Raw genomic sequence first — 23,558 nt, 5'->3', positions numbered from 1 at the left:
CAGAGGCAAATCTCTCTCCCCCCCTCCCTCTGCCCCCTCTCTTTTCATTGGGGAACACATTTAAATGCATGTGTCCCATCCCCATCTATAGCGGATGGACGGACAGCCAGCTCAATACTAATAAAACCATAATTTACTGGGCCAGGCTGATTCAGACTGATTGATAGCTCTCTCAAGGCCCTATTGATCAGGACTACTCTCTTCTTGTCTACAGAGCCATGGTTATTTTGTTAGCCAAGCCACTTCCTTCCCACAGTCAACTCACATCAACGTTCCCATGCTGAATCTCATTGGTACATCAGTCATTGGTATGCAGAAAGGGACAGTTTGTGTCCTGTTACGTAAGGGCCTTTTTCCATTAGCTCCCCTCTTCAATGTAAGCCCAATGTATTATATTCTGAATCTATAATACACAACAAAAGGGTGAAGGTGGGAGGGGGCGACTTTAGCAGGTATTCTGTCCTCTGTCCTTCATAATATATGACGTGCAGAAACAGGATAAGCTAGATCTGTACTTTGATTCCTCTCCAGGCCCCTCTAACCATCCCACCTTGATGTAATGGGCTGCATTCCAAATGGCAACTTATTCCCTATATAGTAGGGCTGTGACGATACCAGTATCACAAGATTTTTTCCATGGCCAAAAATAAAAACACAAAGCAGACCAAACTCTTTTTTTCCTTTAAATAACTCCTGTATGTAAAATAATGTTTACTATAGCTTGGACAATAAATACATTTGACTCTGGATGTCAAATTAATGATGTTTCTTTCCAACATTAGGGCTGTTTATCTAAAGAAGTAAAATTGTACAGCAAGTACAGTACAGCAAGAATGCATCCCAAATGGCACCCTATTCTATATATAGGGTGCCATTTGGGATGCATCCCTGCTGTACTGTAGCTCATATATAATGCAGAAGGCTTCTGAATCCTTCCATTACCAGATAGATGATGGCACAGTGCTTCCCAGTGGACCGGACTGCTCTTGACCAGTAAGTGAAGCCCATCATAGCCTTCAAAGGGATAGAGGGCTTGATCTCCTACTAATTTGTTTTCTCATCTTGTATTACAAACCTCAGCACTGTTCAGTGAAAGGGACGTGTTATGTAGGTTACCAATGATTTGTACAGGGTGCATTTGGTATATGAAGATGCAATATGGTCTTCCATTATGAATGCAATTCAATGTGTTCTTATGGGTCAAGTTCAGTGAGTACCTCCCCAATTTTATATTTTTCAAAATGTTTTCTTTCTCCCATTTTGTACCTACTCAACATGACCCAGCTTATAGAGTGTGGGGTATACCATACCGATTACCCACAATGCATCATTCAGGTAGTTTGAATAGAATAGGCCAGCGTAACAGTTTCTTCTCCCAAATTATATTTACAGAATTTAAAGTGTTTCCAAAAGTCTTTAATGTGGTCATGAGAAAGAAATGTTTTACCTAAAACGTTTTTGTTCTGAATCCAGGGACACTGCACTCTCTGCTGAGACACGCAGAAACTAAAGAACGTGAAAGTTAGAAATATACATACATTTATTTCAATAACTGCAATCAAAACATTTGGAGAGGGGGTAGAGAAACCAAAGGGCAACAGTGATCAGAGTCACATCCTAAGGCTGTAAATTCCACCACATGAATTTACATGAGCAGCGTATCCCATAGTGTTGCCTATGTTAAATACTGCATTTACATTACATTTTAGTCATTTAGCAGGTGCTCTTATCCAGAGCGACTTACAGTAGTGAATGCATACATTCCATTTCATGCATTTTTTATACTGGCCCCCTGTGGGAATCAAACCCACAACCCTGGCATTGCACACACCATGTTGGCATTGCAAATACCATGCTCTACCAACTGAGCCACAGGGACGCAGTTTAAAATAACATTATACGAATTGTACATAAAGTCTAGCACAGAGCAAGAGTTTAGGAATACTGTATATACACTACCATTCAAAAGTTTGGTGTCACTTAGAAATGTCCTTGTTTTTGAAAGAAAATCAAAATTTCTTGTCCATTTAAAATAACATCAAATTGATCAGAAATACAGTGTAGACATTGTTAATGTTGGAAATGTCTTTTGTAGCTGGAATTTTTAGAGGGACACACTATTGTAGCAGATTTTTTATGGAATATCTACATAGGCGTACAGAGGCCCATTATCAGCAATCATCACTCCTTTTTCAATTATGTTAACACAGCTGAAAACTGTTGTCCTGATTAAAGAAGCAATACAATTGGCCTTCTTTAGACTAGTTGAGTATGTGGAGCATCAGCATTTGTGGGTTTCGATTACAGGCTCAAAATGGCCAGAAACAAATGACTTTCTTCTGAAACTCATCAGTCTATTCTTGTTCTGAGAAATGAAGGCTATTCCATGCGATAAATAGCCAAGAAACTGAAGATCTCGTACAACGCTGTGTACTACTCCCTTCAGAGAACAGATCAAACTGGCTCTAACCAGAATAGAAAGAGTGATTTGTGCCCTGGTGCACAGTTTGAGAAACAGATGCCTCACAAGTCCTCAACTGGCAGCCTTATTAAATAGTACCTGCAAAACACCAGTCTCAATGTCAACATCACTCTTCTCCAATTAAGTGTCCTCCTGGTTGCCTTTGGTTTCATATTATTACTGTAAGAATATATTGCACATTCCTCTTTGTCAAAAGAAATTCAGGGGCGTTGTGGCTGTTTTTATGTGTGTGTGTCGCATCTTTATGCTTTCCCCCTTTTCTCCTCTGAAAGTGCTTTGAGGATCAAACCTGTCTGTTTGCAATGGGGAATGTTCCTTCCCCATAGAAAGGGGGATGAGGGGAAGAGGGCATGGCAGCTTGGGTTGGGTGTGTGATTATAATCACATAGACTTGGTATATTGAGAGCTGTCAGTCAAAGCCTTCCTGGAGAGGTTCTAAGAGATTCAGATGTAAAGAAAGACAAAGGCAACGGACCAATCAGAGGTCCCTGTGCCGCTCCCAGATGGTAGAATTACACACCGCCCCGGACCATAGATAATGGCGTAGGTGCATTATTCGGAATACGGAACTGGCTGCATGTGCAGGGTGATCATGCAGATGAATGAGAGAGGAAAAGGGAGAGAGAGAAAGAAAGAGAAAAAATTGGACAAAGAGATGCCATTTGTGTTTCCTTGAACTGTTATATCCGTCAGACACATATCAATGTATATGTTGAACTGTTATACCCGTCCGTGGGTTTATTCAACAGACATGCACCCACTTGCCTTTGGTGTGTGTTCTGTTGGTCAGGATTTATGCATAAGCTTCAAAATCCTTGCATTAACATGGCATTTGGAGTATGTTGATTAAAGCACATCCCCCAGCATAATAAAATGATTCCATGTCCCTACCAGAGTCTACAATTTCATGTTATTAATCTTTTTTATGTCCTTCATCACCTACCTCTTCGTTATCGTTCAGGGGACGTGCTACTGTAAATGGAAAACTGCCTTTCTACTCTCTGCTGTCTTTCCAGAGCACACGCTGATGCTGTAACTAGCAAATTGGTTGTCTCTTCTCTCTTCAGTCGTGTGCTGCATTCTGTTGTTATGATTGGCTGAGCCTTGGATACAGTCAGTATTGTTCCAAACGTGCATCACTCGTTCGCTTACAGCCAGTAGTCTGATCCAAAGCCCCCCTTCCCTCCCAAGAACAGCCAGCAGTCTGATCCAAAGCCCCCCCTCCCAAACCTATTGGATACAGCCAGTATTGTTCCAAACGTGCATCACTCAATCACTTACAACCTGTAGTCTGATCCAAAGCCCCCCCTCCCTCCCAAACTTTTCTCATCGGATCTATATGAGAAGTATGGTGCCATTTTGGATGCATCCCATGTATCTAAGTGGTTAGTATCAATGTCCTCTGGAGAACCTATGGGCCCTGGTCAAAAGTAGTGCACAATATGGGAAATATGGTGCCATTTGGGACACATCCCATGTATCTGAGTCATTGGTAGCATGGTCTTCTGGATAACCTATGAGCCCTGGTCAAAAGTAGTGCACTATAGGATAAATATGGTGCCATTTTGGATACATTTCATGTATCTGAGTTGTTGGTAGTGTGGTCCTCTGGGGCCTTCTGGGAACAGGAAACTTTATTAGCTGTGACAGGGTCAGGATGGAGAGCCACAATACCAGTCAAACGTTTGGACACACCTTCTCATTCAAGGATTTTCTTTATTTTTGCTAGTTTCTACATTGTAAAATAATAGTGAAGACATCAAAACTATGAAATAACACATATGGAATCATGTAGTAACCAAAAAACTGTTCAACAAAACATATTTTATATTTGAGGTTCTTCAAAGTAGCCACACTTTCATTTGATGACAGCTTTGCAAACTCTTGGCATTCTCTCAACCACCTTCATGAGGAATGCTTTTTCAACACTCTTGAAGGAGTTCCCACATGTGCTGAGCACTTGTTGGCTGCTTTTCCTTCACGCTGCGGTCCAACTCATCCCAAACCATCTTACTTGGGTTGAGGTCGGGTAATTGTGGAGGCCAGGTCATCTGATGCAGCACTCCATCACACTCCTTGGTCAAATAGCCCTTACACAGCCTGGAGGTGTCCGGTTGAAGAACAGATCATAGTCCCACCAGATGTGATAGCATATCGCTGCAGAATGCTGTGGTAGCCATGATGGTTAAGTGTGCCTTGAATTCTAAGTAAATCACTGACAGTGTCACCAGCGAAGCACCCCCATACCATCATACCTCCTCCACAAATTCACTTTTAACAAGGCACACCTTTTAATTGAAATGCATTCACGGTGACTACCTCATGAAGCTGGTTGAGAGAATGTCAAGAGTGTGCAAAGCTGTCATCAAGGCAAAGGTTGGCTACTTTGAATAATCTCAAATATAAAATATATTAAGATTCCTTAACCGTTTTTTGGTTACTACGATTCCATATGTGCAATTTCATAGTGTTGATGTCTTCGCTATTATTCTACAATGTAGAAAATAGATTAAAAAATACAGAGAAACCCTTGAATGAGTAGGTGTGTCCAAACTTTTGACCGGTAATGTATGTACAGGCCTCAGTTTACCACCTAGGAAATTCAATACCGCCAGCTAACAGCTGACCTCGGTACTGCCTGGCTGGGGAGCATTGACCCCTGCCCTGTCACAAATGGACCAAAGTATCCAAGCAGTGATGAGAGACAGGAAACGCACATCTCTGTCACAGTAAGGCCAGACATTAGTGGTTTGGATAACCAGGCCACCTGTGTTTGTGTAAAATTTCACCCGCTAGTCTAAAGAACATGTTCGAGGATGCTGCCTATTCCTTATATATAGTGCACTAATTTGGACCTGGGCCAATCGGAAAAGTGGAAAATCTAAGTAGTGCACTAAATAGGGAATAGGTTTCCATTTGAGACATACCCACTAGACTGCTGAGAAGACGTGAGTCATCATTGACCAACATAATTCGGGTTCTCCACAGTCGTTCTACTTCTGTAAGAAGCCGATTGTGATGTCACTTTGATTTAGAAGCATTTGGCACAGTTCTCGGCTAATCACAAATGTAGCCGATGCAGTTTTGCTTGGCTACAGGATCAAGGAGGGATTAGCAGCCTGCCAGTTTCGGAAAGTTATAAGACTGGTGTCAGAAAATGTTACTGCTTGGGAAATTATGATAACAGTTGCAGACAACACATATGGATTACTTTACTGGGCTTGCATGTTGCCTTCTATATCGCTTGGAGTCCGTTAGACTTCCTCTCACCCCAATCTCCCCACTCAAATCACCTGTAATTACTTCACAACCCACCACTCTTGTCCTTTCTCACTTACAAACATGCTTTTCAGAGGGGTATATTCATTCCATTAACCTGTTGGGGCTAGGGGGCAGTATTTTCACGGCCGGAGAAGGTAATAGCTTCGAAAAATGTTTTCTTTCGGTGATGGGGATTTATTTTCTTAGCTCTAATCTGTTTGGTTTCTTGTCTGTCCATCCACAGATCCGGTGTGTGAGCTAAGCAACAATAGGCCACACTCCATTTAGAGCCCACAAAACCAGTCAGGGGAGTTGATGACTGAGGGGGAACGTGGGGGGTAGAAGGCAGAAATGAGATCACCTGGTAGCTACATGCATCCATAGGATAGAGAGGGATGGTGGAAAAGAGGGTGGGAGAGAGAGAGAGAGTGGGATGGTGGAAAAGAGGGAGGGAGAGAGAGAGAGGGGGATGGTGGAAAAGAGGGAGGGAGAGAGAGAGAGAGGGATGTTGGAAAAAAGGGAGGGAGAGGGAGAGGGGGGGATGGTGGAAAAGAGAGAGGGGGGATGGTGGAAAAGAGGGAGAGAGAGAGAGAGAGGGGGATGGTGGAAAAAAGGGGGGAGAGAGAGAGAGGTGGGATGGTGGAAAGTGAATGAGGCCTGGTGTTTACAAGAAGCAAAGCCGTATGGAACATTGAAGCACATGTTATGTGTGTTCTGGACTTCAGGGGTCTAAACAGACAATGCTGGTCTGTAGGCCTCATTCCCATATGCAAAGTCCTCAGAGAGTACTCAGTATCCAGTGAACGGTGGTCAAAACCCATGCCGGAGTAATTCAATCAACAGTTTATCAACTATCTATTAACACTTTCCATGTTCAAAAGGTTCTGCTTAGCACGATTGGTTAAAACGAAGGAGATCTAAAAATCCTGACTTGTGGAAGGTTTTACAATGAAGAATAAGTGAATGGATGGGGACAGAAAATCTAAATGTCTGCTTGTTTAGCATGGCTATCTGGTGAGGGCAGAGCTATGGGGAACTGACTGACGCCACCTGACAAAATGAAATACCAATACCCTCAGTCTCACTCCAATTCCATACCCTAGACAAACACACAGAAGCCATTGGAAAAATAATTACAGCTGTCTGAAGTTTTACTCCAGAGGTAAATACAAGAGGATGCTGTCCAAAACTCAGTCTGCTATCTATCTGGAAATCAGGTGTAGTGAGAGCATATTTATCAGTAAAGCCTAGTGCTAATGTCAACATATGTCTTGTAAGTGGTGGTTATACCTGACAAGAACAGCAAACAAAAGGTTGTAATAGTTTGCCAAACATACAATCCCCTTTTAGAATTGCTTATAACAGACTGCCCGTCTTCTGCAATGGTGGTTTATTTGTAATTTGCATGTTAATTGCATTTACTTTGCATGATTGGTATCCATTTTGTTGCACATTTCAATGTCATGAATTGAACAGGACACTCGTATTGTGCCGTACCTAATTTAATTCTGTAGACTGTGATGTCATATTTCACTCACCTCTTTTTCATTCTTTATTTATCAGGGTATTTGGTGTGTGTGTGTGTGTGTGTGTGTGTGTGTGTGTGTGTGTGTGTGTGTGTGTGTGTGTGTGTGTGTGTGTGTGTGTGTGTGTGTGTGTGGGTATGGGTGAGAAGGAGGTAGGCTTCTGGTGTTGGCAACAGTCTGAGAATATCTGTTCTGAAAGGCCCACCTGGCTATAGCCAACATTCTCAATCTAAAAGAGCAATCCCATGTTGGTATAGCTTGGTGTGGGACCCTGCCCTCATATTCTATTATTATCTACCATCTACTCATCTGCACACCCTTAATCCTCTCGTTTGAAGTTTGTATCCTTTATGTCCTTTAAAAGCCTCATTGTAAAGGGCTTTAAACATCCTTAAAAATAAATGAACGGATTAAACATGAGAGGCCATTCCATGGAGGGTTCAGCTGTTCGTGTTTAGTCTACAAGACTTTTGCTTTTCCTCCCGATCCTCACTCATACTCCCAAACCGTAACCATCTAAGGAAGATAATTTGCCGTGTGCTTGCAGTCTATCTTTTCCCTGTTCTGCTCTAGATCTGTGATGTTATGTTCATCTAATGGCTTTTCTGCTCTGTAAACCATGTCTGCTCACTCCTACCTACAGTACTGTACACACTTCAGTACAGTATATAGAGTTTTAGAAACTCGCTGTGTTTGAAAGTGTAGCCACTTTACACGCACACATCTCATGCACGTTACACAGTCTGAAAATCGTTATCAAAACATGGCTGAAATGAGAACAAGGGTTTACTCCTTTTTCTCTTTGTCTTGCTCCTACAAAGATGGATAGATATCCTCATCCTGTTCCACACACTCCATTGGATATCCAACGGCATCATTTTTCCAAATTCATTCCCAATGACTTTAGATCATCCCTCTTCGCTTACAGTGAATTACACACCAATTGGAGTATTTTACAAAATGTAATTTTCTTTCTGTCTTAGGAAACTACAAAAACATAAATGATTTATAGCAATAAGAGATCAGCAAATATAAAGTTTCAGCCCACATTTTCAGGGACTGAATTAATACCTTATTCCCTATATAGTGCACTACTTTTGACCTGGGCCCGTAAGGAATAGGGTGCCATTTAGGACAAGACCTAGCTCAACTATTCTCAGACCTGTATTCAGACTTCTCCTTCATCAGGGTCTTCAACAGGAGAAGCAGTTGGCTCCTCTCTTGGTTTTATAAAGCATAACTAATTTCAGTAGTTTATAAATCACAAACTATTTTGTTTCTGTAGTTTATGTTCAGTGTTTAATAAAGTACCCGGCCAATAGTTCACAAATGAGACAATTAGAATATAGAAGAAGGATCCACCCATAGAATAACATTCTGTAGATCTACAAAAATAAAGGAAACGCTGTCTCAGGAGCCGCTCCAGAATCTCCCATAATTTTTCAATTGGGTTGAGATCTGGTGATTGAGACAGCCATGGCATGTGGTTTACATCTTTTTCATCCTCATCAAACCATTCAGTGACCACTTGTAGCCTATTGATGAGGGCATTGTCATCCTATGGGGGCATAGCCATGGTAGCCAAAATAATGGCCAAAACAATGACCTGCCCAGCATTGTTAAAGATGACCCTAAGCATAATGGGATGTTAATTGCTAAATTAACCCAGGAACCACTGCTATGTGGAAGCACCTGCTTTCAATACATGTTGTATGCCTAATTTACTCAAGTGTTTCTATTATTTTGTCAGTAACCTGAATATGGATTTACCCCTGACTCAAGTTGTTTAGGGTTTATAAATCTATAAACAGTCAACGTATCATACCCTCTTATCATATCATCATTCTGAACAGTCGTAACCTACTTCTATCTGCAAAAGCCCCTGACTTTTTTTCTCCGTTATTTATGGGGTGGACCATATTGCGGATATATTGTTGCTTCCATCAATGTAATTGTCTGCATCATATCCAATCACCCATATATTTTTGGGGTAAATGTATATATATATCTAGATTCATTCATTCATTCATTCATTCATTCATTCATTCATACATACATACATACATACATACATACATACATACATACATACATACATACATACATACATACATACATACATACACAGTTGAAGTCAGAAGTTTACATACACCTTAGCCAAATACATGTAAACTTAGTTTCACAATTCCTGACATTTAATCCTTGTAAAAATTCCCTGTCTTAGGTCAGTTAGGATCACTACTTTATTTTAAGAATGTGAAATGTCAGAATAATAGTAGAGAGAATTATTTATTTCAGCTTTTATTTCTTTCATCACATTTCGAGTGGGTTAGAAGTTTACATACACTCAATTTGTATTTGATAGCACTGCCTTTAAATTGTTTAACTTGGGTCAAATGGTGTTTATACTTGCGTACTATTGTTTGTACAGATGAACGTGGTACCTATAGGCGTTTGGAAATTGCTCCCAAGGATGAACCAGACTTGTGGAGGTCTACAGTTGTTTTTCTGAGGTCTTGGCTGATTTATTTTGATTTTCCCATGATGTTAAGCAAAGAGGCACGGAGTTTGAAGGTAGGCCTTGAAATACATCCACAGGTACACCTCCAATTGACTCATGATGTCAATTAGCCTATCAGAAGCTTCTAAAGCCATGACATCATTTTATGGAAATTTCCAAACTGTTAAAGGCACAGTCAACTTAGTGTATGTAAACTTCTGACCTACTAGAATTGTGATACAGTGAATTATAAGTGAAATAATCTGTCTGTAAACAATGGTTGGAAAAATGACTTGTGTCGTGCACAAAGTAGATGTCCTAACCGACTTTCCAAAACTATAGTTTGTTGACAAGAAATTTGTGGAATGGTTGAAAAATGAGTTTTAATGACTCCAACCTAAGTGTATGGAAACTTCCGACTTCAACTGTATATACATATATACACTACCGTTCAAATGTTTGGGGTCACTTAGAAATGTCATTATTTTTGAAAGAAAAGCTATTTTTTTGTCCATTTAAAATAACATCAAATTGATCAGAAATACAGTGTAGACATGTTAATGTTTTAAATGACTATTGTAGCTGGAAACGGCAGATTATTCATGGGATATCAACATAGGCGTACAGATGCCCATTATCAGCAACCATCACTCCTGTGTTCCAATGGCACGTTGTGTTAGGTAATCAAATATTATCATTTTAAAAGGCTCATTTATCATTAGAAAATCCTGTCAGCTGTCAGCTTCATATAATAGTACCCGCAGAACACCAGTCTCAATGTATCACGGTTGTCGTATGATGAAGGAGTGGACCAAAGCTCAGCGTGTGTATGTTCCACATTTTCTTTACTAAACTATGAAACTATGCAATACATACAAATAAACTGAATGAACAAAAACAACAAACCGTGACAAAGAGTTACAACATACACTTATTCAAATTCAATCTCCCACAAACCCAGGTGGGAAAAACACCTACTTAAGTATGATCTCCAATTAGAGACAACGATGACCAGCTGCCTCTATTGGAGATCATCCCAAACAAAGCCCAACATACAGTGGGGGAAAAAAATATTTGATCCCCTGCTGATTTTGTACGTTTGCCCACTTATAAAGAAATGATCAGTCTGTAGGTTTATTTGAACAGTGAGAGACAGAATAACAACCAAAAAATTCTGAAAAACGCATGTCAAAAATATTATAAAATGATTTGCATTTTAATGAGGGAAATAAGTATTTGACCCCTCTGCAAAACATGACTTAGTACTTGGTGGCAAAACCCTTGTTGGCAATCACAGAGGGCAGATGTTTCTTGTAGTTGGCAACCAGGTTTGCACACATCTCAGGAGGGATTTTGTCCCACTCCTCTTTGCAGATCTTCTCCAAGTCATTAACCTGTTATGGCTAGGGGGCAGTATTTTCACGGACGGATAAAAAACGTACCCGATTTAATCTGATTAGTACTCCTGCCCAGAAACTAGAATATGCATATAATTATTAGCTTTGGATAGAATACGCTCCAAAGTTTCTAAAACTGTTTGAATGGTGTCTGTGAGTATAACAGAACTCATTTGGCAGGCCAAAACCTGAGAAGATTCTGTACAGGAAGTACCCTGTCTGACCATTTCTTGGCCTTGTTGATTATCTCTATCAATTACAGGCTCTGGCTGAAACAAAGTAGCGCGTTTGGGTAGTGGCTGGTTACAGTACTGTGAGACTCAGCCTCGTGCCCGCGTCGACCGAAAGATTTGTTTTCTTTCCTCTGTTTAGCTAAATGGACATTCCCGGTCGGAATATTATCGCTTTTTTACGAGAAAAATGGCATAAAAATGGATTTTAAACAGCGGTTGACATGCTTCGAAGTACGGTAATGGAATATTTAGAAATCTTTTGTCACGAATTGCGCCATGCTCGCGACCCTTATTTACCATTTCAGATAGTGTCTGGGACGCACGAACAAAACGCCGCTATTCGGATATAACGATGGATTATTTGGGACCAAACCAACATTTGTTATTGAAGTAGAAGTCCTGGGAGTGCATTCTGACGAAGACAACAAAGGTAAGAACATTTTTGTTATAGTAAATCTGATTTTGGTGAAGGCTAAACTTGCCGGGTGTCTAAATAGCTAGCCCGTGATGGCAGGGCTATGTACTTAGAATATTGCAAAATGTGCTTTCACCAAAAAGCTATTTTAAAATCGGACATATCGAGTGCATAGAGGAGTTCTGTATCTATAATTCTTAAAATAATTGTTATGCTTTTGTGAACGTTTATCATGAGTAATTTAGTAAATTCACCGGCAGTGTTCGGTGGGAATGCTAGTCACATGCTAGTCACATGCTAATGTAAAAAGCTGGTTTTTGATATAAATATGAACTTGATTGAACAAAACATGCATGTATTGTATAACATAATGTCCTAGGAGTGTCATCTGATGAAGATCATCAAAGGTTAGTGCTGCATTTAGCTGTGGTTTGGGTTTATGTGACATTATATGCTAGCTTGAAAAATGGGTGTCTGATTATTTCTGGCTGGGTACTCTGCTGACATAATCTAATGTTTTGCTTTCATTGTAAAGCCTTATTGAAATCAGACAGTGTGGTTAGATTAACGAGAGTCTTGTCTTTAAAATGGTGTAAAATAGTCATATGTTTGAAAAATTGAAGTTATAGCATTTTTGAGGTATTTGAATTTCGCGCCACGCTCTACCATTGGATATTGGTGAGCAAGAAGTCCCACCTTGCCCAGGGAGGTTAAAATCTATCCAAACCAAAAACGTGGATCGATGGCAGCATTCGCGCAAAACTGAAAGCACAAACCATCGCATTTAACCATGGCATTGTGACTGGGACTATGGTTGAGTACAAACAGTCCAGTTATGCCCTCCATAAGGCAATCCAACAGGCAAATCATCAGTACAGAGACAAAGTGGAGTCACAAATTCAATGACTCAGAAACGAGACGTATGTGTCAGGGACTCCAGACAATCATGGACTATAAAGGGAGAACCAGCCATGCCACAGACACTGACTTCTTGCTACATGACAAGCTAAACACCTTCTTCGACGATTAGAGGAAAACACAGTGCCATCCGACGCGGGCCACCTCCACTCCCAACGACGGTGAGCTTTCGTTCTCTGTGGCCGATGTGAGTAAGACTTTTAAACGTGTTCATCCTCGCAAGGCTGCTGGTCCAGACGGCATCCCTAGCTGTGTCCTCAGATCATGTGCAGACCAGCTGGCTGGAGTGTTTATGGACATATTTTATCCCTCCCTATACCAGTCTGCTGTCCCCACTTGCTTCAAGATGTCCACCATTGTTCCTGTACCCAAGAAAGCGAAGTTAACTGAACTAAATTACTATTGCCCCATAGCATAAAGTGTTTTGAGAGGCTAGTTAAGGATCATATCACCTCCACCTTACCTGACACACTAGACCCACTGATATTTGCATACCGCTCTGAAAGATCCACGGATGACTCAATCGCCATCGAACTGCACACTGCCCTATCCCATCTTGAAAAGAGGAATACCTATGTAAGAATGCTGTTTATTGACTACAGCTCAGCCTTTAACCTCTTATGGCTAGGGGGCAGTATTTTCACGGCTGGATAAAAAACGTACCCGATTTAATCTGGTTACTAATCCTACCCAGTAACTAGAATATGCATATACTTATTATATATGGATAGAAAATACCACAAAGTTTCTAAAACTGTTTGAATGGTGTCTGTGAGTATAACAGAACTCAAATGGCAGGTCAAAACCTGAGAGATTCCTTTACAGGAAGTGGCCTGTCTGACCATTTCTGGAACTTCTTTGCCATCTCTATCTTTTACAAAGGATCTCTGCTCTAACGTGACACTTCCTACGTCGTCCATGGGCGCTCAGAGCCCGGGAAAAACCTGAATGTCGTCATCCCAGCCCCAGGCTGAAACACTTTATCGCCTTTCTCAAGTGGCCGATCAAGGGACTGTGGGCTTAGGCGCGTGACCTGGCCGCCCCGTCTTTGTGATTTTTTCCTCTGTTTGCCGAAAAGGAGATTCCCGGTCGGAATATTATCGCTTTTCTACGAGAAAAATGGCATAAAAATTGATTTTAAACAGCGGTTGACATGCTTCGAAGTACGGTAATGGAATATTTATAATTTTTTTGTCACGAATTGCGCCATGCGCGTGACCCTTATTTACCATTTCGGATAGTGTCTGGGACGCACGAACAAAACGCCGCTATTCGGATATAACGATGGATTATTTTGGACCAAACCAACATTTGTTATTGAAGTGGCAGTCCTGGGAGTGCATTCTGACGAAGACAACAAAAGGTAATCAAACTTTTATAATAGTAAATCTGATATTGGTGAGTGCTAAACTTGCCGGGTGTCTAAATAGCTAGCCCGTGATGGCTGAGCTATGTACTTAGAATATTGCAAAATGTGCTTTCACCAAAAAGCTATTTTAAAATTGGACATATCGAGTGCATAGAGGAAATCTGTATCTATAATTCTTAAAATAATTGTTATGCTTTTTGTGAACGTTTATCGTGAGTAATTTAGTAAATTATTAGCAAATACCTCCGGAAGTTTGCGGGGGGTATGCTAGTTCTGAACGTCACATGCTAATGTAAAAAGCTGTTTTTTGATATAAATATGAACTTGATTGAACAAAACATGCATGTATTGTATAACATAATGTCCTAGGTGTGTCATCTGATGAAGATCATCAAAGGTTAGTGCTGCATTTAGCTGTCTTCTGGGTTTTTGTGACATCATATGCTAGCTTGAAAAATGGGTGTCTGATTATTTCTGGCTTGGTACTCTGCTGACATAATCTAATGTTGTGCATTCGCTGTAAAGCCTTTTTGAAATCGGACAGTGTGGTTAGATAAAGGAGAGTCTTGTCTTTAAAATGCTGTGAAATAGTCATATGTTTGAAAAATGGAAGTTTTTGTATTTTTGAGGAATTCGCGCCACGCCTATCATTGGATATTGGAGCAGGTGTTCCGCTAGCGGAACGTCTAGATGTAAGAGGTTTTAACACCATAGTACCCTCCATGCTCATCATTAAGCTCGGGACCCGGGGTTTGAACCCTTCCCCGTGCAACTGGGTCCTGGACTTCCTGACGGGCTGCCCCAGGTGGTGAAGGTAGGGAATAACACCTGCACTACGCTGATCCTCAAAACAGGTACCCCACAAGGGTGTGTGCTCGCCCCCTTGTGCACTACGCTGATCCTCAACACAGGTACCCCACAAGGGTGTGTGATCGCACCCTTCTGCACTCCATGTTCACCGAATACTGCGTGGCCATGCACGTCTCCAACTCAATCATGACGTTTGCAGACGACACAACAGGGGTAGGCTCGACTCCCAACAACGACTAGACAGCCTACAGAGAGGAGATGAGGGCCCTGCAAGAGTGGTGCCAGGAAAATATCCTCTCCCTCAACATCAACAAAACGAAGGAGCTTATCGTGGACTTCAGGAGACAGCAGGGGGAGCACACCCCCATCCACATTGATTGGGCTGCTGTGGAGAATGTTAAACGCTTCAAGTTCCTCGGGTATCACATCACTGACAATCTGAAATGCCCGTCAGGAAGTCCAGGACCCAGTTGCACAGGGCAGGGTTCAGATCCACACAGACAGTGTGGTGAAGAAGGCACATCAGTGCCTCTTCAACCTCAGGAGGCTGAAGAAAAGATCCTCACAAACTTTTACAGATGCATCATTGAGAGCATCCTGTCGGGCTGTATCACCACCTGGTACAGCAACTGCACCGTCCACAACCGCAGGGCTCTCCAGAGGGTGGTCCGGTCTGCCCAATGCATCACCGGAGGCACACTGCCTGCCCTCCAGGACATTTATAGCACCCTGTGTCACAGGAAGGCCAAGAAGATCATCAAGGACCTCAGCCACTTGAGGCACAGCATGTTCACCCCATTACCAGCCAGAAGGCAAGATCAGTACAGGGGCATCAAAGCTGGGACCGAGAGACTGAAATACAGCTTCTATTTCAGACTGTTAATAGTCACCACTAGCCGGCCCCCGCCCAATACCTGGTCCTGAACTTTAATTACTGTCACTAGCTGGCTACCACTTGGTTACTCAACCCTGCACCATAGAGGCTGTTGCCTATGTACATAAACATGGAACACTGGTCACTTTAATAATGGAACACTGCTCACTTTAATAATGTTTACATACAGTTTTACCCACTTGATATGCATATACTGTATTGTAGTCAAGGCCCTATTATATTTAACTATTGCTGTACATACAGTATACTCTTCTATCCTACATATTCTTCAGACATTCTATCCATATACTGTCCATAATGTCTATACATCCCATCATATACATGATTACTCGTCCTAATATTTATACATTTGTTAATTCCATTATTTTACTTTTAAGATGTGTGTGTATTGTTGTGTATTGTTAGATATTACTGCACTGTTGGAGCTAGGAACACAAGCTTTTCGTTACAATTACATCTGCTAAATATGTGTATGGACCAATACAATTTGATTTGATTTTAGAAATGAGACCAGAAATACTTTAAAATCTCATTAGTATTACTCAGTCCCCCTTACATTTGACTGACCACAGCAGTTGCAGGTGTTTCATGAAACTGGAGGTAGAGGCAGGGACATGTTACTTTTCAGGGCAGGTAATAACTCTGCCACACCACCATAGTAATCACTAGATACATGTTTTATTCTCCATTAAAGGATTCCATTAATGCAACCCGGGGAAATTTGAAAAAAAGGGGAATTATTTGCCTGAATCGCTTTGTTCTCATAAGCTCTGTCCACAAACCAGTAAATGCCTTCTTATCTTGCCCAAGAAGAAAAATGGGAAAAGCTCCATGATTTCCTCCTTCCTTGCCACTGCCGAGGTATAATGCATTCTCTGACTATGCCATGATATAAAAATAATTCTGTTTTTCAATTTAGATAAAAGGAACCAGACACCCCAGAACTCATCACAGGGGTTAATAGTCAAATTTGACAGATAAGCCGTTAGTTTTTTCTACAACCAATACCATACATCGCCTTGGGAAAATGTGTCCCTACAAGATATCCTTACGAGCTATCGCACTGTGTTTAATGTTTCAAAACCAGGATTCTGAGTTGAATCCCCCTATTTTTATAATCTGTTGAAATGAGAATAGCAATTTTGCCTATCAGTCAGAACTCACTCATACACACAGAGAGATTAATGTCCCTTTTCACTGTTGAAATGGAGAGAGTTAATGGTACAGTTTGATTTTGGTGTCAAAACATTTAAGGTGTGCAGCGAGCGGGCGTTCCTAAGTTTAACTGCCCCTATTTAATTATTTTGCAATCTGAGCTTGGGAAGTACCTAAACTCTTACTGTCAGAGGATTTTTAATTGAAACACCATAGATTTTTCTTATTGCTGTTTTGCTTCGATTCGTTCCTGTCGATGTTTGTGTGGCTAATGAATGAATCATGTAAAATTGAGTGTTCACTGAAGTTTAAACCTTCATCACGGCTCATTTATCTCTTTCTCTGTCCTATGTTAACAGGGCTGCTTGATCATAACAAACCAAGAACTTGCCTCACACACACACACACACACACACACACACACACACACACACACACACACACACACACACACACACACACACACACACACACACACACACACACACACACACACACACACACACACACACACACACACACAACCAGCATACCGTCCCCCAGGAGGGCCAGTAGGATTACAATCTTTAGTGTGTTATCAGAGACAGCATCATTAAGAACCTCTGAAATTAGCACTGTTGCTAATCTCAGCCATTTAAATTGACAAGACACAGCTCAGTTCTAAAATACGCCGCCTTTGCACTTAATGAGATGATAAGCATGCTGCAAAATGAGTGATAGAAGCGATATCGGTCCAGATCCTGTTAGTCTTATCAAACTGGGGAAAACATTGCATTATTGAATACGGCTTAAGCTACTAGATTCAGCTTGCTATTCTTGTCATACACCATTTCAGTAATTTCCTTTTGAGATGGATGCAGAAAGGAACCGCTGATAACTCGATGGAAGAGGAGAAAACAAATCCGGCCACACCATCCTTTGAAATTTGAAAGAAGGCAGCATATCAAATGGCACCCTATTCCCTATATACTGCACTACTTTTGACCAGAACCCTATGGGCCCTGGTCAAACATAGTGCACAATTTAGGGAATAGGGTGCCATTTAGGACGCTCCCAGGACATTTCCCTCTTTCACTGCTGCACAGTCAGTCTCATCTCTTCTAGCTATGCTACAAATGGACTCCACCTTTTTCTTTTCCCGATAAGAACCTTTCTTTCTTTTAATAAGGCCTAATCCTAGGGATATCTACCTCACGCCTCATTGTGACAGATCCACCACTGTAGGCATGCAGATTATTGGAGGCAAACCCAGGCTATTTGCAATTAATATCCCCAGGCCTCAGATATTATTTAAATGTACAATTAGTGACAGATTAATTAAAGATATGCCGCAGTGTAGTGGAAACCTTGAGTGTAGTAAATACAATTTCACTGAAGAGTGTTAATTTATGGATGTCTTCTTGAATGATGGAAATTCCAGACAGTCAGATGTTTGTTGTTTTTGTTTTCTATATTATACATGTATAATTATCACTTGATATATTAAGCCCAGACTAATACGTTTCTATCTTCCTTCCTCCCTCTCCCTCTTTCCATTTCTCAGTGGAGGAGGACACAGAAGGCAGTTCACAGCCTGGCTGGGACTCTACAGTGGCTTGCGAATGTATTCACCCCCTTGGTATTTTCTCTATTTTGCTGCCTTACAACCTGGAATTAAAATAGATTTTGGGGAGTTTGTATAATTTGATTTACACAACATGCCTACCACTTTGAAGATGCAAAATATTTTATATTGTGAAACAAACAAGAAATAAGTAAAAAAACTGAAACTTTTTGCAGCAATTACAGCTGCAAGTCTCTTGGGGCACATCTAGCCACAAGGATTTTTGCCCATTCTTCAAGGCAAAACTGCTCCAGCTCCTTCAAGTTGGATGGGTTCCGCTGGTGTACAGCAATCTCTAAGTCATACCACAGATTCTCAATTGGATTGAGGTCTGGGCTTTGACTAGGCCATTCCAAGACATTTAAATGTTTCCCCTTAAACCACTCGAGTGTTGCTTTAGCAGTACTAAAGGTCATTGTCCTGCTGGAAGGTGAACCTCGGTCCCAGTCTCAAATCTCTGGAAGACTGAAACGGGAATTCAAGAATTTCCCTGTATTTAGCGCCATCCATCATTCATTCAATTCTGACCAGTTTCCCAGTCCCTGCATATCAAAAACATCCCCACAGCATGATGCTGCTACCACCATGCTTCACTGTGGGGATAAGGTTCTCGGGGTGATGAGAGTTGTTGGGTTTGCGCCAGACATAACGTTTTCCTTGATGGCCAAAAAAGCTACATTTTTGTCTCATCTGACCAGAGTACCTTCTTCCATGTGTTTGGGGAGTCTCTCACATGCCTTTTGGCAAACACCAAACGTGTTTGCTTATTTTTTTATTTTAAGCAATGGCTTTTTTCTGGCCACTCTTCTGTAAAGCCCAGCTCTGTGGAGTGTACGGCTTAAAGTGGTCCTATGGACAGATACTCCAATCTCCACAGTGGAGCTTTGCAGCTCCTTCCTTGTGAGTTTTGGTGGGTGGCCCTCTCTTGGCAGGTTTGTTGTGGTGCCATATTCATTTTTTAAATAATGGATTTAATGGTGCTCCATGGGATGTTCAAAGTTTCAGATATTTTTTTATAACCCAACCCTGATCTTTACTTTTCCACAACATTGTCCCTGACCTGTTTGCAGAGCTCCTTGGTATTCATGGTTCTCCTTGCTTGGTGGTACCCCTTGCTTAGTGGTCTTGCAGACTCTGGGGCCTTTCAGAACAAATGTACATATACTAGGATCATCTGACAGATCATGTGACACGTAGATTGCACACATGTGGACTTTATTTAATTTATTATGTCGCTTCTGAAGGTAATTGGTTGCACTAGATCATAATTAGGGGCTTCATAGCAAAGGGGGTGAATACATATGCACGCATCACTTTTCCGTTTACATTTTTTTTCCATTTTTTGAAACATGTTCTTTTTTTCATTTCACTTCACCAATTTGGACTATTTTGTGTATTTCCATTACATGAAATCCAAATAAAAAGCATTTTAAATCACAGGTTGTAATGCACCAAAATAGGAAAAAAGCCAAGGAGGATGAATACTTTTCCAAGGCACTGTATATCCGCCTCCACTGACCTGTCCCTGCCAGTGGTGGAAAAAGTACCCAATTTTCATACTTGAGTAAAAGAAAATGACTCAAGCAAAAGTGAAAGTCTAAAAGTATTTGGTTTTAAATGTACTTAAGTATCAAAAGTAAAAGTATAAATATAAAAAATGTATTACATAAAGCAAACCAGAGAACACAATTTTCTTGTTTTTAAATTTCAATATAGCCAGGGTCACAGTTCAACACTCAGACAAAATTCACAAATGAAGAATTTGTGTTTAGTGAGTCTGCCAGATCAGAGGCAGTAGGGATGACCAGGGATGTTCTCTTGATAAGTGCATGAATTAGACAATTTTCCTGTCCTGCTAAGCATTCAAAATGTAACGAGTACTTTTGGGTGTCAGGGAAAATGAAAGGAGTAAAAAGTACATTATTTTCATTAGGAATGTAGTGGAGTAAAAGTAAAAGTTGTCAAAAATATAAATAGTCAAGTACAGATACCCAAAAAAGCTACTTAAGTAGTACTTAAAAGTATTTTTACTGAAGTATAGCAATGGCACAAAGACAATAAAAAAGGGAGAAAAGCATGAGGGACAAGAAGAAACCTGAGAGGGAGAAAGAAAAGGAGAAAGAAAAAGACAAAGGGAAAAACAAAGCCAAGAAAGGGTTGCTGCTGAAGGGCCTGGGAGATATGTTCAGGTAAGGACAACCTCAACGCACCACCATCTAACCTTTACGCTCTAGACCCCATCAAAAACTCTTCTTCTGTTAATTTATTCAGTAAGCATTCCGGAGCATGACTGAAGCACTCTGGAGCATTCTGGAATCAGAACACAAAGTGTGTTTTCTGACTGCTATTGGTATTAATGTTGGTGACCCTCACCTTAAACCCTGCTGGGTTACTGGCCAGGTGGCCAGACAGCCAGAACTTTGGCACATTTCAAGCAAATTATTTTTAATAAGGAGAGGATGTTTTATTCATTATGTGCAGTATCATATCCACCTAAACACAAACTCTATTTGTTAAACCAGTGGACAATGCACTGTACCCAGCCTGAGTACTACTATGAATATGTGATACGGTCTTATTAGAACAGAGGACAAAAAGCTTGCGAATATTATGAACTTGATTTAATTAGAAAAACTTTGCATGTATTTCAGATGCCCAGGGGTATTGCATGGTGAGTCATCTGTTGCTGTGCAGTCCTGTTTGGTGGCCTACAGCGTGTCAGGCTAATGGTGTGAAATGGTTAGAGATCACTGTGGGGATGGAAGGTTGTATCCTACCAAGGGTGTACCCTACACCCTCAGGGGGTTCAGACATCATGCAGCGGGGTCCAAGTTACAATTTTAGGCACGCAGCTACCATGAGGCTAATCAAACAGAAACCACAATTAATTATTTTGATTTGATACTCATTTGAATCCAGCATAAATTAGGGAGCGTGACGTCTGTTATCGTGCAATACATTGTTTTCCTGTGGATTATCTTAATGACATTATCCAGCATATCAAGGCACAAATATCCATAATGAACAATAAAATATGTTTTGAGGTCATGATTCAGGAATTCGGAAAGGTCACTTACCTGTCATCATTTGCGCTTTGGTGCTGTTACATCCTGCAGGGAGAAAGTTTTTTTATAATTGCACATGCAAGCATGAGCACGCCACACACACACACATACACATACACACACACACACTTTATTTACGCTTTATTTCTGTGAAATCTCTATTACCATAAAAAATCCTATTTTCCCTAACCCTAAACCCAACCCTAACGCTTAAACTCTAACCCTATCCCCCAAAATGCTAACCCTTAACCCTAACCTTAACCCCAAAACCCTAAACCTTTAAACTTAAAATAACATTTGAATAAATTCAGGACATGAAAATAGTGCTGACTTTTCAAAAAAAGTTATTGTTTTCCCACCTTTTCAGGACCTTCGGGTGAATTATTAAGACATTGGGGTTCTGATAAGGTAGGAAAACAAGTACACGCACACACACACCAACTCCAAGTTTGCTGACGACACCACAGTTATAGCTCTGATAACCAACAACGATGAGTGAACTGGCATTGTGGTGTCATAACCTCTCCCTCAAAGTCAGATCACCATGGGGATGGGGGGGTTCAGACATCATGCAGGGGGTCCAAGTCAGAATTTTAGGCACGCAGCTACCACCGCTGCCATGAGGCTAATCAAACAGAAACCACAATTAATTTGCTCATTTGAGTCCAGCATAAACGTGCACGCACACACACACAAGTCTGTTATCGTGCAATAAGTTGCTTTCCTATGGATTATCTTAATGGCATTAGCAAGCATATCACAACGCACAGCTCCTTACTGAACAATAAAATGTGTTTTGAGGGCCTGATTCAGGAATTTGGAAAGGTCGCTTATCTGTCATCATTTGTGCTTTGGTGCCTTCTCTATATCCTGCAGGGGGAAACGTTTTAAAATAATTTCCCATGCAAGCATGACCACGATAACACACACATGCCAGACACACACACACACACAGTTTTATTTCCATGATTTTTTTTACTTTTTGGGGAGTAAATTTGTTTTAGCATTAAAAATCATATTGCCCCCAACCCTAAACCTAACCCTAACCTTAACCCCAAAACCTTAAACCTAACAAATTAAGCTTAAAATAGCATTTGAACAAATTCAGGACATGAAATATGTCCACTTTTCAAAAAGTTCTACCTTTTCAGGACATTTGGTTCTGATAAGGTAGGAAAACAAGTACACGCACACACCAACTCCATCATCAAGTTTTCTGATGACACCAAGGTTGTAGGCCTGATAACCAAAGACGATGAGTCAGCCTATAGGGAGGAGGTAAGTGAATTGTCATTGTGGTGTCATTACAACAATCTCTCCTTCAGAGTCAGCAAAACAAAGGAGTTGATTGTTGAAATACATTTAAAAAAAAATGGAACCTTTAATTTCACTAGGCTAATCAGATAAGAACAAATTCTTATTTACAATGACGGCCTATCCCGGACAAACCTGGACGATGCTGGGCCAATTGTGTGCCGCCCTATGGGACTCCCAATCACGGCCGGATGTGATACAGCCTTGAATCAATCCAGGGACTGTAGTGATGCCTCTTGCACTGAGATGCAGTGCCTTAGACCGCTGTGCCACTCTGGAGTCAAAAGACGGGAGACTTGAAGAAGCAGAGGAGGAAATATGTCCTGGTCCACATCAATGGGACTGCAGTAGAGAGTCACAAGTTTTAAGTTCCTCAGTGTCCACATAACCGAGGACTTGTCACGGACCAACATGTTACATTACATTTTAGTAATTTAGCAGACGCTCTTAGCCAGAGCGACCTACAGTAGTGAGTGGATACATTTTCATTATTATCAACACCACCACCACTCTTGTCAAGAGGGTGCAACATCGTCTGTACTTCCTAAGGCGGCTGAAGAAATCTGGAATGATGCCCCAGGGCCTTTCCAAATATTACTGAGAGCGTCCTGACCG

This window comes from Salmo salar, chromosome 29 (genome assembly GCF_965601325.2).
Source record: "Salmo salar chromosome 29, fSalSal1, whole genome shotgun sequence".
Taxonomy (NCBI): domain Eukaryota; kingdom Metazoa; phylum Chordata; class Actinopteri; order Salmoniformes; family Salmonidae; genus Salmo; species Salmo salar.
Note: the sequence above shows the minus strand (reverse complement) of the source record.